Source organism: Papio anubis, chromosome 8 (genome assembly GCF_008728515.1).
Source record: "Papio anubis isolate 15944 chromosome 8, Panubis1.0, whole genome shotgun sequence".
In the NCBI taxonomy this organism is placed as follows: Eukaryota; Metazoa; Chordata; class Mammalia; order Primates; family Cercopithecidae; genus Papio; species Papio anubis.
The window spans coordinates 118,310,046-118,332,977 of NC_044983.1; the positions used below are offsets into that span (position 1 = coordinate 118,310,046).

General features: G+C 44.1%; 1 protein-coding gene across 3 annotated transcripts in view; it reads left to right on the top strand.

Annotated features, from left to right (window-relative positions):
• Nucleotides 1–11,855, top strand: part of ZHX2 (zinc fingers and homeoboxes 2) — a 193,626-nt gene extending 181,771 nt beyond the window's left edge. For all 3 annotated transcript variants that reach the window (XM_009213535.4, XM_009213537.4, XM_003903121.5), the window contains one exon: nucleotides 10,580–11,855. The gene's annotated coding sequence lies outside the window, so the exon portion shown is untranslated. The remainder of the gene's footprint in view (nucleotides 1–10,579) is intronic.
• Nucleotides 11,856–22,932: the final 11,077 nt, after the last annotated feature.

The following is a 22,932-nucleotide window of genomic DNA, read 5'->3' on the forward strand; positions in this document are numbered from 1 at the left end:
TTCCCAGCAACCCACATGTGCCAGCCGCCTTCCCATTTATTTTAAACAAAGAATTCTGAGGCTCAGGAACTGCCAGAGTTCACTCAGCCAGTGTCTAAAATTGATTCCAAAGCTCCAGCCACCACCTTCGCTGCCTCCCAATTTCTGTCAACAATTTCCAACTCCTGATGATTAGGGATGGCTTTGGAGAAGAGAAAAAAAATTGTGAAATGCCAGAAAGATATTTTCCATGGTTCAGCTTGGTTAAAATGTTTAAGGCTGTTAAGCGTTGCATTCTGGTTACAATTTAAGATCCAGAAGAGGTATGCCCTCACACTCTGTTCAGATTAGCTGTCCAAATGCAGATGTTTGAATTAATTAATTAATGAGTGAATGAATGAAAATATTGTTGTCATCTGTTTCCCTCTCTCCTGTACCAGACCCTTACAGGCAAGGACCATATTCCCTTAATCTCTGAATCCCTAGTTTAGATTCTGAGCAGATGCTGAATAACGGTTCATTGAACCAACCAGAGAATTTTAAAAGATAGTTGGGGTCTGGTGTTTTAGTCCTTTTGCTTGTCCTCATTTTTTTCCATCACTCATTAACCCCAGTGGTTGACAGCAGCAAGAGGAGTTGGGTACAGTTTGCTTCCCATGTGTGGGGAAAGGTCTGTTGGAGAATCTGTCACCAGATACTTACTGGTGATGCTTCTCAGGGACTGCCCGTTAGTCTGGCTTCCCTCATGCCTAATGGGGAGTTAACTGATACCACTTCCATTTACTTAATTCTGGAGCTTCTCATCCTAGGAATTCTCACTGTGCTTTGGGCAGCTCGTGGAGGCTTAGCCACCATGAAATCCAGCCCTCTCATTTTCAGAGGAAGAATATAGGCCCCAAGGAGGTGAAGTCACTAACCCACAGACATTCCTAATAAGTGACTTGGTTCATTCATCCATCAAATATTTGTGGAATGTCTGCTGTGTGCCGGGCTCTGGAAGGCAGTGTGCCCAGCATGTCCCTGACCTCATGGAGCCCTTGGTCTAATGGGAAATGAAGTTTTAACCAATCTTTAATCAAACACAAAGGAAAGTTGCTACACTGACATGTTCTTTGATGCCGTTGGAGTATAGAATACAGGAATTTGAGGATTTAAATAGCGGATTGAAGGTTTAGGGAACACTTCCTAAAGAGGTAATGGGGCCAGGCACAGTGGCTCATGCCTGTAATCCCAGCACTTTGGGTGGCCAAGTCAGGCAGATCACCTGAAGTCAAGAGTTCAAACAAACCTGGCCAACATCATGAAACCCCATCTCTGCTACAAATACAAAAATTAGCTGGGTATAGTGGTGCATGCCTATAGTCCCTGCCACTTGTGGGTCTAAGGCAGGAGAATCACTTGAACCCAGGAGGTGGAGGTTACAGTGAGCCAAGATCGTGCCACAGCACTCCAACTTGGGCCACAGAGCAAGACTCTGTCTCAAAAATAAATAAATAAATTCATAAATAAATAATAAGAAGAAATAATGGATGAATTGAAAACCAAAGCATTAGACCAACATGCAGGAGCATGCTGGGCAGAGGGGAGGGGAAGAACATTCCAAACAGAAGAACTGACATACTCAAGGGAAACTGAAAGGTGGCCATGGTGGGCATGACTTGCCTGGGTTCACACCTCAAGAAACTAGAGAAACAAGAGCAAACCAAACCCAAACCCAGCAGAAGAAAAGAAATAACAAAGATCAGAGCAGAACCAAATGAAATTTTAAAAAACACACAAAAGATAACTGAAACAAAAAAACTGTTTCTTTGAAAAGATAAACAGAATCAATAAACCACTTGTGAGATTAACCAAACAAAAAAGAGAAGAGAGAAGATCCAAACAAAGCTCAATTAGAAACAAAATGAGAGATATTACAACCAATACCACAGAAATATAAAAGTTCATTCAAGGCTACTATGAACACCTTTATGAGCACGAACTACAAAAGCTAGAGGAGATAAATAATCCTGGAAATATACAACGTTCAGAAAATATCTGTTAAGTCCATTTGTTCTAGGGTATAGTTTGCGTCTGTTGTTTCTTTGTTGGCTTTCTGTCTTGATGACCTGTCTAGTGCTGTCAGTGTAGTGTTGAAGTCCCCACTATTATTGTGTTGCTGTCTATCTCATTTCTTAGATCTAGTAGTAATTGTTTTATAAATTTGGGAGCTCTAGTACTAGGTGCATATACATTTAGGATTGTAATATTTTCGTATTGAACTAATTCTTTTATCATATAATGTCCCTCTTTGTCTTTTTAAACTGTTGTTGCTTTAAAGTCTGTTTTGTCTGCTATAAGAATAGCTAGTCTGCTCACTTTTGGTTTCCATTTGAATGGAATATCTTTTTCCGCTCCTTACCTTAAATTTATGTGAGTCCTTATGTGTTAGGTGAGTCTCTTGAAGACAGCAGATACTTGGTTGGTAGATTTTTATACGTTCTAGCATTCAGTGTATTTTAAACGGAGCCTTTAGGCCATTTACATTCAATGTTAGTATTGAGATATGAGGTACTGTTCTATTCACGTTCTAATTGTTGCCTGAATACCTTGGGTTTTTTTTCACTGTGTTACTGTTTCATAGGTCCTATGAGATTTATGCTTTAAGAAGGTTCTATTTTAGTGTATTTTGAGGTTTTAAGATTTAGGACTCCTTTTAGCATTTCTTGTAGTGCTGGTTTGGTAGTGGCAAATTCTCTTAGCATTTGTTTGTCTGAAAAAGACTTTATATCTCCTTCATTTATGAAACTTAGTTTCACTGGATACAAAATTCTTGACTGGTAATTATTTTTTTTAAGGAGGCTAAAGATAGGATCCCAATCACTTCTGGCTTGCAGGATTTCTGCTGATAAATCTGCTGTTAATCTGATAGATTTTCCTTTATAGGTTACCTGATGCTTTTGCCTCATAACTCTTATGATTCTTTCCTTCATCTTGACTTTAGATAACCTGATGACCATGTGCCTAGGTGATGATCTTTTTGCAATCAATTTCCTGCGTGTTCTTTGAGTTTTTTATATTTGGATATCTACATCTCTAGCAAGACCAGGGAAGTTTTCCTTGATTATTCCCTCAAATAAATTTTCCAGACTTTAAGATTTCTCTTCTTCCTCAGAAACACCAATATTCTTATGTTTGGTCATTTCACATAATCCCAAATTTATTGGAGGCTTTGTTCGTTTTTTAAAATTAGTTTTTTTCTTTGTCAGGTTGGGTTAATTCAGAAGCCTTGTCTTCAAGCTCTGAAGCTATTTTTTCTACTTGTTTGATTCTGTTGTTAAAACTTTCTAGTGTATTTTGCATTTCTCTAAATGTGTCTTTCATTTCCAGATGTTGTGATTGTCTTTTCTTTTTGATATCTATTTCTCTAGAGACTTTTCATCCATATCCTATATTGTTGTTTTAATGTCTTTAAATTGGTTTTCACTTTTTCCTGGTGCCTCCTTGAGTGGCTTAATAATCAGCCTTCTGAATTCTTTTTCTGGCAATTCAGATTTCATCTTGGTTTGAGTCCATTGCTAGAGAGCTAGTGTGATCTTATGGGAGTGTTTTAGAACTTGTTTTATCATATTGCCAGAATTACTTTTCTGGTTCCTTCTCATTTGGATAGACTGTTTTCATGGAAACATCTGGAACTCAAGGGCTGCTGTTCAGGTTTTTTTGTCCCATGGGGTGATCCCTTGATGTGGTGCTCTCCCCCTTTCTTTCTGGCTTCCTGAGCACTAGACTGTAGTAGTTGTTATTGCCCATCTGGGTCTTGCCACCCAGTGGGGCTACTGAGCTCCAGGCTCATGCTGGGGAATGTCTATAAAGAGTCCTGTGATGTGATCCATCTTCAGGTCTCCCAGCCTTGGATACCAGCACCTGCTCCAGTGGAGGTGGCATGGGAATGAAGTGGACTCTGTGGGAGTCCTTGTTTGTAGCTTTGTTTAGTGCACTGGTTTTCTTGAATGCTGGTTACACTAGCAGTGAAATTGCCACATGGACAGACTCAGGACCTCTGGTTAGCCAGGGTGTTGCAGGCAGTGGCATTAACTGTTGTTTGCCCCTTTAAAGCAGGGTTGTTCTGTTATGAGTTGCTGTAATGGCTTGAGTTGGTTGGCCTCCAGCCAGGAGGTGGTGCTTTCAGGGGAGTGCCAGCTGCAGTAGTAGAAGGGGATATAATCCTGCCCTACATTGACCAGAATGAGTACTTGGGTTTCTTAGGCAACGGGCAGGGCCATAGAGTTTCCAAAAGATTATGTCTTTTGTCTTCAGCTACCAGGGCAGGTGGAGACAAACCATCAGGTGGGGGCAAGGTTAGGCGAGTCTGAGCTCAGACTCTCCTTGGGCAGGGCTTCACGTTAGTTTCTTTATTTAGGGCTGATGAGAAGGCAGTGCAGAAAGGTAGCTCATGCAAGTCTTTGAGGTAAAAAGTGGTGGAGCTGGAATTCAAGCCCACCGACACATGTAAGCACTTTGGGGACTCTGCCCAGTGAGTTTAAAATACAATTCCATTTGCTCTGATTCTATTAAATTCCCATGGCCAATATGCACTGATAGGTCAGGAGCAGGAAAGGCATTCCTACTGCCTTTGAGCCTCCCTGCAAGCAGCTTGGGGAATATATACCTGGCCTGTGGGTCTCAGCAAGTTCCCCAACCCTAGAGGCCCTTCAAACCACTGCAGGGAAGGAGAGCTTTGGCGGGATGTGGCCAAAATCGACCCAAGTCTAGTGTACGGACAATTTGGGATGGCACAGAGTTTTGTCATCCACTGGGAAGTTGCTTAATCTTCCTCCATGCCAACACATTTTCCCTTTTTTAATTCTAGTTAAAAATCAGACTGTGCCCCCTACCCTCAATAAAAGAAATGAAAGTTTGAACTCAAATATTATGAAGCAGGCTGGGCACGGTGGCTCATGCCTGTAATCACAGCACTTTGGGAGGCCAAGGCAGGTGGATCACCTGAGGTCAGAAGTTCAAGACCAGCCTGGCCAACATGGTGAAACCTCATCTCTTCTAAAAATACAAAAATTAGCCAGGCATGGTGGTGAGTGCCTGTAATCCCAGCTACTTGGGAGGCTGAGGCAGGAGAATCACTTGAACCTGGGAGGTGCAGTTTGCAGTGAGCCAAGATCGCACCAATGCACTCCAGCCTGGGCGGCAGGAGCGAGACTCTGTCTTGGGGAAAAAAAAAAGAAATATTACGGAGCAGACCAGATGCAGTGGCTCATGCCTGTAATCCCTGCACTTTGGGAGGCCAAGCCAGGTGGATCACTTGAGGCCAGGAGTTCGAGATCAGCCTGGCCAACATGGTAAAATCCCATCTCTACTAAAAATACAAAAATTAGAGCCGGTGTGGTGGCATACACCTGTAGTTCCAGCCATTCGGGAGGCTGAGGCATGAGAATCGCTTGAGCCCGGGAGGTAGAGGTTGCAGTGATCATGCCACTGCACTCCAGCCTGGGCGACAGAGCAAGACTCTGTCTCAAAAAGAAAGGCAGGGAGAGGAGAGGGGAGGGGAGGAGACAGGAGGGGAGCGTGGGAGAAGGGGAGGGGAAGGGAAGGGAAGGGGAAGGGGAAGGGGAAGGAGAAAGGGAAGGGGAAGAGGAGGGAAGATTACAGAGCCGTGTAGAAGTGGAAGGGGAGGGGAAGGGAGAAGGGGAAGGGAGAAGGGGAGGAGAGAAGGGAGGGGAGGGGAGGGGAGAGGGGAACGGAGGGGAAGGGGAGGGGAGGGGAAGGAAAGGGAAGGAGAAGGGGAAGGGAAGGGGAAGGGGAAGGGAACGGAAAGGGAAGGGAAGATTACGGAGCAGTATAGAAGTGGAAGGGGAGGGGAGAAGGGGAGAGAAGGAGGAGGGGAAGGGAAGGGGAGGGAGGGGGAGGGGAGGGGAAGGGAAGGGGAAGGGGAAGGGAAGATTACCGAGTGGTATAGAAGTAGAAGGGAAGGAAAGACGGGGGAGGGGAGGGGAGGGGAGGAAATATTACAGAGTGGTATAGAAGTAGACAATGGAGTAATGTTGACCAGGGATGGGGCAGGAGGATGTAGGGAATTTTTGTACAATGGGTGTAAAGTTGCAGTTATACAGATGAGTAACTTCTGGAGATATGCTGTACAACATAGTGCCTGTAGTTAACAGTAAGATATTTACTTCAAAATGTGTTCAGAGGGCAGATCTCATGTTGGGTCCTTACCTCCCCATCCCCCCCAAAAAAAATAGACACAAGTAAACTTTGGGAGGTGCTTTATGTTTGTTATTGGATTGTAGTGACAGTAACATGAGTGTATGCATGTGCCTAAACTCACCAAATTACATCCATTATGTGCGGTTTTCTACAAACCAGTTATACCTCAACAAAGCTAGGGCAAAGAGGGAAAAAAAATGCAACCAGAAAGAAAAGACGTTACCTACGGAGAAACTACAATTAAACTGGCAAGTTTGTCCGTAACAAAAATGAAGCCAGATGACAATGGAACAAAATGTTTAGCAGGTAACAGGCACTCGGCAAATGAGCAATAAACCTTGCTACACCTCTCAAAGAAAATATTATGGAGAAATAATAAATCACTCTCTCGGTGTTTGTTTTCCTTTCTCATGGAGTGCAGTATTATTCACTCCCAAGTCCCTAGGGCCCTAGGGAAAGTTCTCCTGGGAAAATTAAAGAGAAACAGAAACAGAAAGCTGTCACATGGGAAAACAATTCTGTTTTTGTTTCTTCAATGAGGAAAGTAACAGAGAAGCAGATTTTGCTAAAGAATTAGTATTTCTTAACATTCCAAGTTTTCCCCAAGACAGAAAGGGAGGGTGGGAGGCGGTGGGTTCCCATTCTGGGACGTGTTCACCAACAGACTGGCCATCGCGTGGTAGAAATGTCCCAGGGGGCCATAAGGAAATGCCTGCCCAATGGCCTTGCAGCGTCCTCCAGGGCTCTGAGTCGCACTCTAGGATGGGGCATTGGTCTTTTGCAGGGTGACTGTCTCTGACCAGGTAATAGGACTCTGACAGAAGCCCAGGGGAGTTAGCAAGAGCCTCACAGCCCAAAGCACTGCAATGCTCTATAGAACAGCAATCCTGAAATGTGGACTTTGTCACCACCCTAGGAGGACAGCCTCCACCCACTCTACCGCACGTCTACCGAGGGCCTCGGGGAAGGACGTCCAAGGAAGACACCCCTGAAGAAGGGGCAGGCCCCTGTCTTCTGTCGCCAGCATCTTCCCAGTCTCCTTTTGAGGGTGATTCCAGCTCCCATAACCCAAATCCTGTCCACTGCTCAATACCCTGGAAAAGGTCCACAGAGAAAGTCCAAGTGGTTCTGAGGGGGTTCCCAGGGCCCATAGCCATCCATACACATCTGAGACCTCTGCGAAAGCCACACAAAGTCAATTTGACTTTGTCTCCCTTTTCTCAGGCCATCCTTTTGGCCTTGCAGTCCGTGTGTGTGTGTTTATTTTAAGAGCTTTGCTCATCATTTGTTAAGGAATATATATGACTGGAGGGTTGTACATGTTTGTACATAAGAAGTTACACAAGGAATCATAGAAACACACTGCCGGATGGAGAACCACCTTAATGATGAGGTTTATCTAAAAAGCTGGAGTTTTTGCCAATCACTTGAAGAGAAGTGTTCAGTGTCATCTGTAATATGAGAGACAGAAGATGGTTAGACTCACATACACACAGGTGAGCTCACTTACACCTAAGGCCCCAACTAAATGCCTGGCCTTCCTCAGGAAAAGTGAAGCCATCTATCTTGAGCCCCGGTCAAGTACCAGGACCTGATTGCTTTGACCTGATTACAGGACCCTGTCTGTAACCCTGCCAGCAGCCCATGGGTTCTGTGCAGTGGAAGTGAGACTCTGGGAGGTTAAGTAACCAACCTCAGCATATAGCCAGGAAGTGGCAGATCCTGGATCCCAGCTTTCTCCATCTCCACAGCTCTTTCCACCCCATCCCTCAATCCTGTGCTGATCCAACGTACTTTAGCCGGGTTGGAAGGAAGAATATCAGTAGCTGTCTCCCCACCTTGGGCCTTGTCTCCTAGGATCTGTAAGCATTCAGGTAGACATCCAACCAGTGGCAGCCTCCCTCCCAAAGGTTGCGGAAGTCCCCATTTGCTGGGGAAAACCCTGTTTCTTGGAAAGCACCAGCAGAGGCTGGCGGTGGGCTACTGTGCCCACCCAGGGAGTACATGTGGCTCTGCCTGGGATCAGCAATAAGGCTCGTGGTCCTCACTGGGTGTCCCAGCCTCCTACCTTTGAAGCCATCGTGCTGTCTTCAGTTGCCACCTAGCTCTGTGCATGGAGAGGCTGTGCATGACCTGGATGCAAAATAGGTACAGGGAGGAGCAATTAAGAATCAGGAGGCTCTGAAGTTGGACTGGCCAAGGTGGAATCCGGCTCCACCACTCACTGTTAAGCACAACATTTAGTCTCTGTAAGCCTCCATTTCTTCACTGTGAAGTGGGTCTACCAATCACCTGCCAGTCACTGTAAGGAGTATATGAGATGAGCCATATTACCACTTAGCATGGGGCCTGGTGCCAGAAACTAGCTACTCTCACTGTTGGAGGGAAAGTCATGATCATTCTTGTTTTTGACCATGCCACTGAGCAGGCCATGGCCTGGGAGAAATCACTTTTCCTCCCAAGCTTCCTTTTTCTTTCCCCCCCTAGTGAAATGAGTGATCTTGACAGCGTCACCTATAAGGATCCCTGCAGTGTTTACGACTTGGTGACTTTGGTTGGATCACTTTTAGGTAGTCGAGATCCTAAGGACACCCTGGAATCTGGTTTTGTTGCAGACTTTTATAAATTGGTTTCTTAACTCCAATATTCAGTCTTACTCCCAGGAGTATCTAGGGAATGTGGGTACGTTTAACACCCAGACGTTAGGCGTCAATGGCATTATCGATGATCAGCTGATGCCTCTGGCTGAGAAGTCCACTCTGCTTGCTGTTGGCTCCTGTACAAAAAAAAGACACTTCTCAGGGCCTTCTCAGCCAGAGAAGTGGCCAAACAGCCTTCCCAGGAGGGAGGCAAAAAAAAAGGCCAGTGACTCCGGGAATCTACAGATCTGAAAAACTTCCAGCCCGTCATGGGATACTGTGTCCTCTACAGACCTGAGCCTTGGATCCCTTTCCCAGGATCTCTCGATCTTGGGAGGAGGCAAAAGTAATGATGAGACCTGTCCTCATTTCCTCAACCTACCACAAAGTATTGCAAACGGAATGACTCAAAACAATAGAAGTGTATTGTTTCACAGTTCTGCAGGCCAGAAGACAAAAATCAGGAAGTCTGTGATGGTTGCTTCCTTCTGAGAGCTGTGCGGGAATCTGCTCTGTGCCCATCTCCCAGCTTCTAGTGTCTGCCGGCCGTCCTTTGCATTCCTTAGCTTGTGGATGCGTCAGCCCAATATCTGCCTCAGTCATCGCGTGACCTTCTTGTGTGTGAATCGTCACATCTCCCCTCTATGCACATCTGTCTCTGTGTCCCAATTTCCCCCTTCTGTAAGGACACTAGTCATGTTGGATTAGAGTCCACCATAATGGCCTCATTTTCACTTGATTTAACTATTACCTCTCTAAAGGCATTTCTAACAGGGTAACATTCTGAGGTACTGAGACTTAGGACTTCAATATATACTTTTGGGGGGACACCATTCCACCTATCACAAGGTCCTTGGACTATTTTCATTACTTCCAAGGGTATAAGAATTAAACATTTCTTCCTACTGATTCTTAATAATTCTATTTATTAAGTGCACAGACTCTAGAGATTACCTGGGTTTGAATCTTGGCTCTGCCACTTACTAGCTGTGTGATCTTGGGAAACCTATTAGGCCCCTACGTGTTCAGTTTCCTCAACTGTAAAATAGGAATAATAATAATATTTACACCTCTTAGAGTTCATATAAACATAAAATAAAAACACATTTACAATCCCTCATCTTATCCATCTTCTATATCCTACCACATTTGGAAAAGGCTCCATCTAATAAAAACAGTAGAAGTATCTACAATACTTACCATGTGCCAGGTGCTAGTCCAAATACTGTTGTGTACATCAACTCATGGCACCATTGCAGCAACTTTCTAAGGTGGGTGCTAGCGTCATCCCTGTTATGCAGAAGCAAAAACTAAGCCCTAGAGAGATCAAGTCATATAGGTACAGCCCTGCAGCCACTAAGGGGAGAAGTTAGGACCCAAATCCAGATTTGTCTGACTCCAGGGCCTTTTAGGAGCCACTGGGACTGGTTGACTGTCTAGGAATAATAAAAGGGTCTTGTAAGGATGAAAAGAATCACAGGCCACCACCTTCGCTTGCCCAAAAAGTCATTCTGTTTTCAAAGGCCTGATTCTGGAGGCTTTTCCTATAGTGGTGATCTGTGCTCAGAAAACACACTCGTTTCCTTACAACAGGCCCCGTACGTGAAGGGCACGTGTCTCTCTTCCAGGCCCCAGGATGGCTTTGGAAGGCCCCCACCCCAACCCAGGAGAGCCAGGAAGAAGCAAACCATGATATCTTCCCCCCAGGGAACAATGGTCGTTTGCCTGACATCTTGACTCTGTGGTTTTGTGTCTTCTAGGGAAGTCAGTCAGAACTGCTGTGCTGATCAAGGGGATGCTCTGTCTTTGAAGAAAGAAGAAATGGTCCCTCCCCAGCCATGGGCCACCCTCGCCAGTGACTCCAAGTGGAACTGCTTAGCTCGTGTGTGCCTGGAGGGTGCAGAAGCCCAGCGACTCTCAGACGCACCTCCCAGAGGACCGGTGGGAATTGTTCATAGTGCCAAAGTCCTACTACTGCGTTTTCAATGGGTCCTTGTACATAGTTTGCTCCTCTGCCCTAGCCCTCACCTCTTGCTATACTGGAACTGATTTGTACAATATGGGAATTTTGTTACCTTTTTAATCAAGGGCAACTTCCTTTTCCAGCACTACCATTGTAAGGATTTTTTCAGGAGGGAGGGCTAACCACCTTGCTTTTCTCTTTTCTCCTTTTCTTTTTTTATTTTTGTTTTATTAATTTGGGGAAAGGGGTGTTAGTATTAGTGCCATGATATCTACTGGATTTTAAGTAGGGAGACTTTATTTTTAAAGGTAGGTTGAAATTTGGGAGATTTCTCGGCAGGAAGGGCTGAAATCCAGGCCTCTGTCTCAACCTGGAGAGAGGTGACAGACGACAGATCCTCCAAATCAAATTCCTTTCCAGTTCTTCCCCTGGCTGCCTTTTTGGGGGGTCCCTGCCTTACTCCCACAGAAGGCTTTATGAACTGCCAAGAGGGGATCTGGCTTCGCAAATTCTTGGCCTCTTGGGCCAGGCTGTATCCAGCCAGCCCTGGGAGAACTGGGTAGCAGGTGGCTGACTTCTTTAAGCACCTTTCTAAATACCAGCAGAAGAGGCTCCTGCCTCTGTTAGTATGATCAGTACTATTGTGACATTAAAACAACAACAATAAGATCTTCCTATCTGGAGGGTACAAAGGTGAATGGCTTTGGTTTTCATTTCTCTTCTTCACTGCCTTTTCTCGGTGTGGTATTTGACAAGATTTTAGCTCAAAGCCTCACCATGAATTGATTTTTTTTGTTTGTGTGTGTGTTTGTTTTGGGAAAATTTTAGATACCTGAGTGCACTTTTTTTCAGTTAGTCCTACCTTTTAAAAGAAGGAAAACCAAGAGACATATCTGGTGTACATGTTGCAATATGAATTCTGGTTGCAATCCCTCCCCCGTCCCACATTGCCCCCCATTTGAGTACACCGCACAAGTCAAATGCTAGGAAGTTTGAATAAAACCAATTTTTCTAACTTGTCGCTCATTTGTTGTAACTCAATAAAGCAAAGACTAAACATTTTTATAACCTTTTCCTCTACTTCGTCTTCTTTATTGTTGTCTGGCTCCCGAGGGCTTGGTGTAAGGGTTCTGACTTGAGTACCTCCGGTTTCAAATTCATAGGGTCACATTTCTCATTTACCATCTAGGAGGGATCTGACATCACAAACTGGACTTTAAAAGTGGGATATAGGCTTGGCGCGGTGGCTCACACTGTAATCCCAGCACTTTGGGAGGCCAAGGCGGGTGGATCACCTGAGGTCAGGAGTTCGAGACCAGCCTGGCCAACGTAGTGAAACCCTATTTCTACTAAAAATACAAAGATTAGCTGGGTGTGGTGGTGTGCACCTGTAGTTCCAGCTACTCAGGAGGCTGGAGAATCGCTTGAACCCAGGAAGCAGAGGTTGCAGTGAGCCAAGATGGCGCCACTGCACTCCAGCCTGGGCAACAAGAGCGAAACTTTGGCCCCTCCCTCCCTCCCAGAAAATAACCAGATGTAAGTGTTGTTGTAGGAATCTTCAGCAGATCTCTTTGACACAGAGAAGGAAGTTATAGGTCCCCCCTTCTCCAGGGTCTCTCAAATAGATTCATAAAATAGTCAAGAGAAGAGCTTCAGAGTGGGAGTGAAACGCCCCTCTGTGTGCAGGCTCGCCCTTGGGTGACCTGAGCTCAGTCACTCCCCCTCCCTGGGCTGCTGGCGAGTGGTAGCTGGGGCACTGCCATTTCTCTGAGAAGGTGGCTTTTAAGTATCTCTGCTCTGATGAGGTTTAAAGAGTCCCTCACTCTTCGCACTTGACACTCATCCAGACCAGTGGTTCTCAAACATGAGTGGGCACCAGCATCACCTGGAAAGTTGGGTAGAATGTCTGATGGGTATGTCAGGGGTGGGAACTGAGAATGTGCATTGCTAACAAGTTCCTCACCTTGGGAACTTCTGGTCTAGATGCTTCATTTTTACAGGAACTTACAGACTTTTGGCCAGTTTATCTAAACTTAGCATGTGTTTATTCTACAGATAAGGGGAAAGACCCACTTCCCAAAATACAGGAAACACTGAAAAGTTCAAGAATCAAAAGGGCCTGGCCTTCTCTGGGGGATGCCCTCAGTCTCCCATCCTGTGGGCTCCAATGACACCATCCCCATCTCTGCACATAGCCCTCACCACACAGCTCAGGATTCATTTGGTCAGCTTGTCAGTTCCCCCAAGCTGAGAGCAGGAGCCATAGATTCTCCATAACTTTATACCATCTCCAAAATCCCCATAGTTCTCTTTACCACTCAGCAAAGTTGCATGTAGACAGCTATTCAAAAATAAAAATAGGCCAGGTACAGTGGCTCACACCTGTAATCACAGCACTTTGGGAGGCTGAGGAGGACGAATCACTTGAGGTCAGGAGTTCGAGACCAGCCTGGCCAACATGGTGAACCCCATCTCTACTAAAAATACAAAAATCAGTTGGGTGTGGTGGTGGGTGCCTGTAATCCCAGCTACTCAGGCTGAGGCACGAGAATTGCTTAAACCCAGGAAGCGTAGGTTGCAGTGAGCCAAGATCACTCCACAGCACTTCAGCCTAGGCAATAGAGCAAGACTCCATCTCAAAAAAAATAAATAAATAAAACAAAAGTAAAAATAATAGCTATCTTTTTTTTTTTTTTTTTTTTTTTTTTTTTTTGAGACGGAGTCTCGCTTTGTCACCCAGGCTGGAGTGCAGTGGCGTGATCTCGGCTCACTGCAAGCTCCACCTCCCAGGTTCACGCTATTCTCCTGCCTCAGCCTCCCAAGTAGGTGGGACTACAGGCTCCCACTACCACGCCCGGCTAATTTTTTTTTTTGTATTTTTAGTAGAGATGGGGTTTCACCGTGTTAGCCAAGATGGCCTCGATCTCCTGACCTCATGATCCACCCGTCTCAGCCTCCCAAAGTGCTGGGATTACAGGCGTGAGCCACCGCGCCCAGCCTGGCCTACATCTTCTTTTCTTTAAAAAAAGTTAAAAGTGGCTGTGGCTAACTCATCTCCCAGTTCCTGCCTGCACTGCCTTCCCTGCCTGTGCCCCGAGCACCTGGACCTTCCCCAGACCTTGTCACCCACATACTGTCTTGTCCTCCCTCCCATTAATGAACATTTCCAACAAGCTCTCCCTTGACAGATGGCTGCCTTCCCCTCCTGCCATTTACCACCCTTGCACTTAAGCTTGCCACTGCAAGGCAACTTAAATAAATTGTTCACGCACAATGGTATGAGATGCTATCAAATGCTTGAAAGACCCAAAGGGAAAGCCTTGGTAATTGGTGGGGATGAAAATACACAGGGAAGATGGGTGTGTTCTTTTAAACACCCAGCAAAATATGTCAAGCTATCTTCCTCCACTGGAAATGATTAAAGAATGGCAGAAACTAGGAAGGAGGTTCTTAGGGGGAATAGATGGGCAGGATTCTTGGTGAGGTGGAAGAGAGTGGTGGGATGGAGTGATCATCCGCTGCTTCTGTCTGCCCTGTACCTCTTGCACTCCTTCTCTTCCTTGAGGATGTACTCCTATCCCCCTCTGCTCATCTCATTCTGGGGCTTCCCATCATGGTAATCCACTCTCCCTTCTACAGCAGTGACCCACAACATTCCAGTACCTTGTTCAGGGACAGGTACAGTACCATGCATAAGACCCAAACAGGACCAAGTCAGACACTGGGAGGAAGAGCTTCCTTTCCCATTCAGATGATAAGTGTGATCATGTTAGCTTGGAACCACCAGTGGCTAAAGCCCCTGCCAGGGAAAGGAAGCCAGTCCTTAAGTAGAGAGAATGAGGCCCAAAAAATCAAGAAAAGAGACAAGGGAGCAATAAAGGATGGAGCAAGGGATGATCATGGTGGTGGTGATGATGGCACTGGTGATGACAATGTTGATATCATGTGAATCCCTGGAGCCTGCCATTCCTAAGGCCAACTCCTTGTCTTTCCAGTTTCATAAAAAGCAACATATTTTCCTTTTTAGCTTAAGCTTCAAATCTTTTGAGTTGGGTTTCTGTCACCAGAAACTCAAAGAGTTCTGGTGGGTTAATGAAATTATGAGATAAAAATGGAAGGAAAGACGGCAATTGTAAATAGCCGTGTTGACTTGTGGCTTCAGTATTGGATGGTGCGGTTCTTAGTCCTTGCCATTCAAATGTGCTCCTGGATCAGCAGCATAGGTATCACTGGGAGCTTGTTAGAAATGCAGTATCTCTGGCCGCTACTCCAGACCTGTTAAATCAGATTCTGTAATTTGACAGGATCCCCAGATGATTCGTATGTTCAGTAAACTTGAAGAAACTCAGCTCTGAAGACACTAAATGACTCCTCCCCAACCTCCTCCAGCACACTAGAACTCTTTGAGTTTCTAGTGACAGAAACCCAACTCGAAATATTTGAAGCTTAAGCTAAAAATGAAAATATGTTGGTTTTTATGAAACTGAAAAGACAAGGAGTTGACCTTAGGAATGGCAGGCTCCAGGGATTCACGTGATATCACATGATATCACTGGTGGTTCCAGTGGCCAAAAGTAAAGGGATGGGTGGCAAGTCTAATAACACATCACTGGCCTGTTTGCAGAGGGTAGACCCTAGGGCCCGGGAACAGGGAGGCAGAGGAAGAACAGGGCAGAGAGTGCATGGTCCCCCAGCTGATGACATACTTGTCCTTCTAGGCCACCTGGTGCATAGCCACTTCCAACCAACAGTGCTTGGAAATGATAGCTCTCACTGGCCTGTCACAATACAACCCAGAGAGAACCAGGAAAGATGTCATCTCCCTCCTACTAATCCCTGAAAGCTCCTGTCTCCAACATCTCACAGCTGGACATACATATAAAGCACAGCAGAAAAATTATCATTGCCCTGGGCAGGGGAAGGGGGTTGATCAATAAAAATGAATAAAAAATACTTCATGAGCACATCCCAAGACATGCTGCATGTTGAGTATCCTGTAGAGTGTAAGAGGCATCCTGATCTTGACTTTCAGGAACTTAAAATCAAAGGGGGAGACCAAAATGTTCACCAGTAATTCTGAAACTTTCATCCATAACAAGCCCCCAAAGCACTACAGACAGCCCTAATCTGGATCCTTGCAGGAAAGAAATTGAACACTTACAATGAGTAAACTGGGAGTGGTTTATTAAAAAGGATTTTTATAAATGTGTGAACAGGGTTTGGAAAAACTAACAAGGGAAGATACAGAAAGACTGGCTTGAAGGGGCAAGGGATGGACAAAAGATGGCAAATACACACTAAACTTTCTGTCATACCCCACTCCACAACCATAGTAGATATTAATGATCAATCAAAGTACCTTCACCTGCTGGACTTGGTCAGGTCTTCATGATACTTAACACAATGCTCCACCTCAAATCTATTAACCTTGGAACATGAGATGAAATATGTGATGGATGCCATTGGTTGCCCAACTAATATCCATCCCCCATCCTTCCTTGCTAACAGAACCAAGATATTCCTCAGGCAGTGTCTTCATCTACTTGTGCTGCTATAAAGAAATAGTTGAGGCTGGGTAATTTATAAAGAAAAGAGGTTTATTTAGCTCATGGTTCTGTAGACTGTACAAGAAACATGGTGCTAGCATTTGCTTGGCTTCTGGTGGGGATCTCAGGTTGCTTCCACGTATGGTAAAAAGTGAAAGGGAGCTGACTGTGCAGAGATCACATGAAGAGAGGAAATAAAGTGGGGAGGGATGTCAGGCTCTTTAACCAGCTCTCAAAGGAACTAATAGAGCAAGAACTCACCACAAGGACAGCACCAAGCCATTAATGGTGAATCCACCTCCATGACAAAAACATCTCCCATTAGGCCCCACCTCCAACATTATGGATCACATTTAAACATGAGATTTGGAGGGGTCAAGCAAACCAAACTATAGCAGGCAGTAACATACTCATCCCCAGGTGAGAAACTCAATTTCCCAGCTTCCCTTGCAGCTAGGTGCAGTTAATGAGACATCACCAGAAGGCCACTGAATAGTTGGTGCTATTCTCCTTCTTTACTTTTTCTTGTTTTGTATGCATTTGGTGATCTTGAAACTGAGTCCTTCTTGACTTCAGAGTCCATGAACAAGTGCTGCAGCTGCCTGTTTCCAAGCATCTTGATATGTGAGAAAAGTAAACCCCTATTTGTTTAACCCACCACTCAATGAATTTGTTTAACACATGCAATCAAATGCATTCATAGTTAACACAAATCTATGTGCCATCCCTAGGCTAGATAGATAGAAAGCCTTTCACTTATACATGCATTCATTTATCCCTATACTAACTGCCATGGTAAGATAAGTTAGGCATAATATGTTCCCTACACAAGGAAATTTGATCTATGTTTGAGGGATGAGTTTGACAAGTGGATAAATCAGAGGAAGGCACAAGAAGTATAAATAAGGGTATATACAATTTCAGAATTTTAAGTAATAGGAATCCAACAAGCAGTCTATGATGTGTAACAAAAGAAGAAACCATCAATTTTGAACAACTAGTTTTGAAAGATAATCAAGTCACCCTGATTCAAATCTGGTAAGAAAAAACCAGAAGTGTTTATCTACTTGGAAAGAAACTGAAAACTAGCCAAAGAATTATGCTATGAGTTTTTATGATGGGAAATCAGAAAGTGGTTTGAGATTTCTCTTTTTTTTTTTTTTTTTTTTTTTTTTGAGATGGAGTCTCGCTCTGTCACCCAGTGGCGTGATCTCAGCTCACTGCAACCTCCGCCTCCCAGGTTCAAGCTATTCTCCTGTCTCAGACTCCTATGTAGCTGGAACTACAGGCACACGCCACCATGCCTGGCTAATTTTTTTGTTTTCTCAGTAGAGACGGGGTTTAACCAAGTTGGCCAGGCTGGTCTCAAACTCCTGACCTCAAGAGCAGCCCTCCTTGACCTCCCAAAGTGCTGGGATTACAGGTGTGAGCCACCGCACCCAGCTTGAGATTTCTCAAAACAAGTAAAATATCATTTAAAACAAAACAAAACAAAAAAAAGATGTAAAGTGAAAAAATATATATTTGAGGTTCTTTAACTTGGACTTTGCTTCCCATAGCTGAGTTTGTGTCACAAACCTTGGGATCGGATTCCTCTCTCCAAATTTATTCTCCAGCTCCTCCTTACTCAACCTCTCCTTATTGGTCTGCTCATTTATCAACAAACATCCCTTGGGTTGATGCAGTTTTGCTTCTTAGAATGCTCATGCCTTCTCCTTTTCTTGCCTAAATTTTACCTAATTCTTCCAGTCCCAGTTGAAGTTCCACCAGACCAAATAAAGGTAAATATGGGGTGACAGAGAAACTGATTTAAGAAAGACATACATATTCCAACTGGCTCTCAGAGAACTCTGTTCCTCTGAACTCCTGGAGCAATTACCACCAATAAGATTTGTTTAGTTCTAATCACATATGGGTTTAGTTGTTTAATCTCTCTGTGTGAGGCTCCTCCTGGTCAGAAGGTGTGCTGAACATCAGTTTTCATCTATCCAGCATCACTTCCCTCTGTCTTTTAGTAGCAATACACATACCCCTCCCCATTGGAGAGGTCTTCTAAGGCCCTGTTCTTTCCCTATTCCAACTAAACACTGTTGGTGTGGCAATTATGATGGTCTGTGTGTCTGTCCACCATATGAACCAAGGACCAGGTCTTTATCTTTATACGCTAACATTTAAAGCAAGCATAGATTCAATCATGTGTTGTGTACATACATCTGTAACAGCAATACTAGAAGTTTAATTAGACTAGGGAATGATAGTAAGGTATTTGAAAAAAATAACTTGTGGGAAAATACCCATGAGAGGATAAAATAGATTAATGTTCATAAACTTCCTCCCTTCACCTCACCTGCCCAAGAGAACCTCTCATTGACAGCCCAATACCCCTTTCTCCCCCATCTCACCAACACAGCACTGCCTAGGTTTTTGGAGTGCAGAGTCAGAGTAAGTAAAGAAGGACAGCACCAGAGAGATGGGATGAGAAGTAGAAGGACACCGAGAAAAAGGTTAATCAATCTACCTAATAAAAAATTGAACAGAGAAAAGAGAGAATGTTCAGGAAGTAGAAGCCACTGGGGCTGCTGGCAAAAGAAATAATTCTTCAAAGTTTTGGTTAATAAAGAACTTCAGAGTGTGGGATATGAGAAAACCCAGCAAGAATCCGGAGTATGAAGAGATACCGTGGATTAAACATGGAAGCCTGTTGAATGTCCTTTCAGAAAGATGAAGGGAAAAAAAAATTCTCTTTTAATCAGGTTTTGGCTTATTTGGACTGTGCCTTATAACTGCTTCTAGGACTGGATCACGTGGGTCACAGCTGCAACAGAGCTACACGAGCAAGTCATTGCAGTAAATGTGAAATGAAACTGGAAAACCAACTGAAAACATATCCTGCTATCAATAGGATACACCCCATTACCCATTTCCACAGCCCATACTCATCCCCACTTTTGCCCATACTGTCCTCTGTCTGGTAGAAATTCTTCTGAGGCCTGGAGTGGCCAGAAACACAGTTAAACAGCAGAGGGCAGGAGACTTTCCATCACCCCATGAACTATCCACGGCAAGGCCACCCCAGGATTCATGGGCTATGAATTCTTGCCTCTGTTTTACCACTCATGGGTTCCATGACTGGACAAGTCAATCACTTCCCCTCATCGAACCTCAGTTTCCTCATTTGAAAAATGAGAGTTTAGACCAGATGACCATGAACAGTTCATTATGACTCTGAGACTCTCCAGTGTAGAAGCCTGGGCCAACACACCTCTGCAAAGTATCCAGGCTTCAGTTTCCTCCCTTTATCTTCAACCAAAGCCTTTGGGGGAGGTTTTAGGACAGCAGGGAGTTAAGTAAGCTTCTGGGCAATAGCACTAAAGCTTTGAGCAAAGATTGTCAGCAAGCCCCCCTGGGGAACTTTGAAGAAGCATTTGTGTCCATAAACAGTGTTTAATTAAAAAGCAGTGTACAACAGAATGGAAAACTGGAAAGCAGGCTGTGGAGGAATATTTCTCCAAACCCAGAACATATCACTCTGCATCTCTCTTCAGACAAGCTACATCCACAATGGCATTTGTTTCAACACACACAGACACACACACACACACACACACACACACACACATATACTCTTTGTTTGGAGTCATTTAACGCCCTGCTCTGGAAAGACAGCTGCCCTTGCTCTGTACCTGGACAGTCTCCTAGCCTCCCAGGATGCCATCTCCACCCAGAAGAGGTGGGTGAAACTTCCAGGGCCAGCATGAGAACCAGGCTGAGAGCTGGGTTGGCCTTAGCAGGATAAATTTCTCTCCAAGGGATTTTTAAATCCATGTGTGTTCCAGAGGAAGTGCTTCTGCCCCCGTTGTGTGCCAGATCATCAGCATATTGTGTAAGAATGGCTAGGGCTCCAGGAAGGACGCACTCCCGTGGAACATTAAAACTTTGATCCCCTGCCTTGGGAAATTGCATAATTTTCCACATCAGACGAACAAAGTTTGGATTTCAGCACGCTTCAAGACTGGATTCAGGAATTTGCCCAAAGACACATATCTAGTAAGTGTCAGAGCCAGGATTGAAACACAGATTTCTCTGAAACCAAAGCCCATACATTTAACCACAATACTCTAGCCACTCATCAAGTGGTTGTCATGGCTCAGAGCTAATTACAACATTGGCAACAGCACAGGATAACACATATGTTCAAAATGGACCGACATATTGGCATATGTGCCCCGGGTGTTATATCCCCTGAGGACTTCTTCAAAGACTTCCAGGCCAGGAGAGTGGATAGTCTTCCTTTGTAGGAGTCTTTCTTTCGTGTTTGCGGTCATGGAAGGCTGAGTGGGAATGGGAGGCATGGGCTGGAGACAGCCTTTCAAGGAGCCTTGAAGAAGAATAAAAGCAGACTTTAAACAACGCAGATATCAAATGACTTTAAAGATCAACTCCAGGTTACTCCTAAGAATGAAGGACCAGGAGACGAAGGGAATTTGAAATCCACATCACGACCTGTAAAACTTTGCTTTATGTGCTTGCTTAATCCAATTGCCTCCCTAAACCAATTTTTCTTTCTATTTCTTCTTCTCATCACTTGAAGAAAGTTGAAAAAGGTGATGGAATGCCCAGTCTCTGTCTCTGCCAGAATTCTCACACACTGTTTTATAATTATTCATCCATGTGACTATAAGGTAAAGATTTTCTAGCTTGATCTTTCCTTCTACATCAATAGATATGAAGTTTTTTTTTTTTATAATGACTAAAAGGTAACTTATTCATCTCTATGTCTTCATCTTTATGTCATCTTTATGTCTTCTTGATAAATACTAGGGGTGGGAAGGAAGGAATTATTGACTGGAAGGAGATAAATAAAACAAGGATTTATATAACTGGCATAAAATTGGCAACCAAGAGTAGTACATAAATTTAAGATTTTTCTTATATAAGAACCAAGAGTGATGTGTGGTCTTGACTGGATCCTGGTTTGAACAGACCAACTGTAATTGTAAAAAACACTTAGAAGCCGGGTACAGTGGCTCACGCCTGTAATCCCAGCACTTTGAGAGGCCAAGGCGGGCAGATAACCTGAAGTCAGGAGTTCAAGACCAGCCTGGCCAACATGGTGAATCCCCATCTCTACTAAAAATACAAAAATTTAGCCGGGCGTGGTGGCGTGCGCCTGTAGTCCCAGCCATTCAGAAGGCTGAGGCAGGAGAATGTCTTGAACCTGGGAAGTGGAGGTCACAGTGAGCCAAGATCGCACCACGGCACTCCAGGTTGGGCAACAGAGAGAGACTGCATCTCAAAAAAAAAAGACAGTTGTACATTTGGAGGTCAGTGGAGAAATTTGAATATAGATGAATCTTAGATAATTCAGGATAATAATAAGAAATTATTATTAACTATTAGGTATGTTGATGGCACTGGAGTTGTGTAGGAAAGTGCCCTCATTGATCCATAATGAAGAGATGAAATGTCATGAGAAATATACAATTTACCTTTAAATATTTAAAACATTTCAGAAAAAATGATGGAAGATTAGAAATGGTTAAATCTAGGTAATGAGTATACAGGTGTTTCTTACAGTATTCTCTTTGCTATTCTGTACACCTGAAAATTTTCATAATACAAAATTCCAATAAAGCAGTTTTCTAACATAAACATGGTGGAATTATCAAATTCAGGAAATTATCGTTGCTGCAATTATCTTATGTACAGCCTATATTCCAATTTTGCCAATTGTCTAGTACTGCCTTTATGTCAACTTTTTATTTCCAGGATTCAATTCTGAGTCACGTTTTGCGTTTACTTGTCATGTTTCTCTGCTCTCTTTCAGTCTGAAACAGTCTGTTGGCCTATCTTTGTTTTTCATGGTCCTGACATTTTTAAAGAATAAAGCTCACTGTTTTCTAGAATGTCCCTTAATTTGCATTTATCTGGTTGTATCCTCAGGATTTCATTTCCAAATACTACAGGACTTTTGCAGGAGTACTACATATAGTGACCTTCTCTCTCTTTTTTATTTTTCTCTCTTTTTTTTTTTTTGAGACAGTTTCACTCTTGTTTCCCAGGCTAGAGTGCAGTGGCGTGATCTCAGCTCACTGCAACCTCCGCCTCCTGGGTTCAAGCCATTGTCCTACCTCATCCTCCCGAGTAGCTGGGATAACAGGCATCTGCCACCATGTTGACTAATTTTTATATTTTTCATAAAGACGGGGTTTCACCATGTTGGCCAGGCTGATTTCGAACTCCTGACGTCAGGTGATCCTCCCACCTCAGCCTTCCAAAGTGCTGGGATTACAGGCGTGAGCCACCGTGCCCAGCCTGCTGTGACCTTCTCAGTGCAACACGTCAGGAGGTACTACATGTCAGTTTGTGCTATTATTGGTGAGTTTGTGCTATTATTGGTGATGTTGATCTTGGTTATTTGGTGGAAGTGGTTTCTGCCATATTTCTCCAATGTAAAGACACCTCTTTTTCTCCTCTGTAAATGATCAGTCATCTATGGGAGAAGCTTTAAGATTGTATAAACATCCTGTTCCCCAACATTTCACCCAATGGTTTTGGCACCCACTGATGATGCTTGCCTGAATCATTAGTACTTCGATGGCTG